General features: G+C 41.2%; 2 long non-coding RNA genes across 2 annotated transcripts in view; one reads left to right on the forward strand and one right to left on the reverse strand.

The window, feature by feature from the left end:
* The window catches only part of LOC109291968, a 129,732-nt gene extending 127,161 nt beyond the window's left edge, over nucleotides 1–2,571 (forward strand). Inside the window, exon 2 of the long non-coding RNA XR_002096001.1 lies at nucleotides 2,309–2,571. This is a non-coding gene — a long non-coding RNA (uncharacterized LOC109291968). The remainder of the gene's footprint in view (nucleotides 1–2,308) is intronic.
* Nucleotides 1–2,609, reverse strand: part of LOC109291967 — a 755,518-nt gene that overhangs the window by 371,564 nt on the left and 381,345 nt on the right. The window lies entirely within an intron of this gene.

Here is a 2,609-nt window from a genome sequence, read left to right on the forward strand (position 1 = left end):
AAAAAAAAAAAAAAAAAGATCTGCACTGATTAACACGGGCCTCAGTACCACACATGCCAGAGACTCTTAAGGGACAGTTCCTCACATCTTCCATTACCAACAAATATTACCAAGCTGCCAGAGGACCATTTCAATGAGAATGTTCTAGCATATAAAATACTGTGGTTCTGGGGCTGTCTTACCATTTAAAGACACTGCAGTTCCCCAAACAAAATATAACATTCAAACACTTACAGCAAATGTGTTGAATAAAGTAAGTACTTCCCAAGATGCCTTGTGCTGTTACCTAAGCTAGCACCATTGTTGTCAGATAGTGGTAAACCCGTTAATTCCAGTTGTGCTACATCCCAGGCTTAACTATCTAACCTGCTACTACTGCCTTCTTCTGTGCCTCCTCCCCACCTCCCTTGTGGAATTTGGAGAATGTTTCATGTTAGGTTATTGTTCCATGTTAGGCTTCTGCTCAGGATGACCACCTTGTGATTATAGGACTATTTCTTGTGACACTGGTGCAGCTTGCAACTGTTTTCTTTTCAGCTCTAGACATACATGGCATCATTTTCATGAAATGACAGCATGTGACACCTCAAACTATATTGAAGTTTTTTGTTTCACTTTGGTTCTTCACTCCTCTGAATGCTCACATTGACTCTGATATCAAGTTCTAAAAGTTCAGGCATTTTTATTTGCTGTTGAACAACATTTTAGTAGACGATAACCCATGTTTTATTGGTGCTGATCTGTAACTAACATTCCTATATATGGAACACTCTGGTGCTGCAGACTTTAATGGGGGCTTTATTATTTTAATAACTCCTTTCACCTACCTGTTGGGTTGAACCCTTAAGGGAACTAGCAGATACATGTTTCACAAAGTGTTTAAACTATTATCCACTAAACTGTGCCTCATTTTCAGACACTGTACATTTTATCATGTATAGTGAAAATACCTATAATATGCAAAACAATACAGGCGTTTTTCCTAATATCCAATCCATCCTACTGTGTTGCACTATCAAGCCACTTCTGTGTCCCACCCTCTGCAGGGAGTGTCAAAAGTTTTCTCTTTTCATTATGGCAGCTCTACAGATATTTGCAGACTGCTATCATGTCCCCCCTTAACTTCCTTTTCTGTAAACAAAACATGCTTATAGGCAACCCCTGCTTAGTGCTCTGAATTAGTTCCTGAAAAACTGAGCATTAAGCGAAATGCGCCTTAAGTGAAACGGAAAGTATTTGATGACCCATGATGGTGATCGCAAGTGTTTTAATGACCCAAGATGGCAATCACAAGCATTATAATGAAACTTGCTGAGCACTATCAAATTAAAATGAGCGTTATAGCAAAAGAATGCTAAGAGAAAAAAGTGTTAAGCACGGGTTACCTGTATTTAATTCAACCTCTCCTGCTATGGCTTGCCTTCTAAACCCTGTATCATTTTTGCTGCCCATCTTTGGTCTTTCTCTACCTTTTCCACATTCTTTTTAAAATTCTGAGCCCAGAACTGCTCACAGTACTCTAAAGGATGCCTAACCAGTGCCAAATAGCACTGCACAAGCACTTCCTGGGTGCATCTACACATGCTATTTGCATGAAGCAATAAACTCCAGCACGTCACACCACACTTTACTGTACTTGCACACTGCATTTACACATGTGCCCAGGATTGCAGCATGTTGAGCCAGGTCAGAGCAACTCTGGGAGGAAGGGGGCCTAGGGAATCATCAGCCTGTCACCCCAGGGCTACTCCAAACCAGCTCAATGAGCTGTGGAGGGGGCTGGCTGAGGGTGCTCTAGTGTGGAGCTAGCTGGCAGGTAGCCCTGACAATGGAGCATCCTTGTGCCCCAGCCAGCCCCATCAGCATCTACATGTGTGCTGCTGCACACAAAAGAACTCCACTATAGCACAGTACTTATATTTACAAGTACTAAACTACAACGGAGTTAATTAGTTACCTGTAGCCTAATAGGGCCACACTTGTAGACGTTGAAACTTTACAGCAGAGCTAATTAGGCAGCTCCTAATTAGCAGTAAACATCTTGTGTAGATATCCCCCTCCCCCCAGGCCTTACACCTGATATGCTTGTTGGTGCAATTGAAAACTGCATTTACTTTTTCTGCAGCTGCATCACACTGCTGACTCATATTGAGTCTGCAGTTCAGCAAAACCCCCAAGATCCTTCTCAGCAGTGTTGCCACTGCAACAGTTATCAGCCATTCTATATTTATGCTTTTGATTATTTTCTCCTAGATATAACACCTCACATTTGTTTGCATTGAAGTTTATCTTGTTGTCTATAACCCAGATTTCAAATCTATCAAGGCTGGAATGACTGGATAGATTGGAGGTATGTTCTACAATCAGTCAGATGAGATTCAATGAGGACAAGTGAAAAGTCCTGCACTTGGGAAGGAATAATTGCATGCACAATACAGAGGGAATGCCTGGTTAGGCTGCAGTGCCGAAGAGAAGGACTTGAGGATTACAATGGACTATACATTGAATATGACCCAAGTATGCTCTCATTGCAAAAAAAAAAAAAAAAAAAAATAAAGGCCACATCATCCTGTTGTTTGCAAATCAAGAGAAGTGATTCTTTCACTCTA

The sequence above is a fragment of the Gavialis gangeticus genome, unplaced genomic scaffold (genome assembly GCF_001723915.1).
Source record: "Gavialis gangeticus isolate Ggan-Ray unplaced genomic scaffold, GavGan_comp1, whole genome shotgun sequence".
NCBI classification, from domain to species: domain Eukaryota; kingdom Metazoa; phylum Chordata; order Crocodylia; family Gavialidae; genus Gavialis; species Gavialis gangeticus.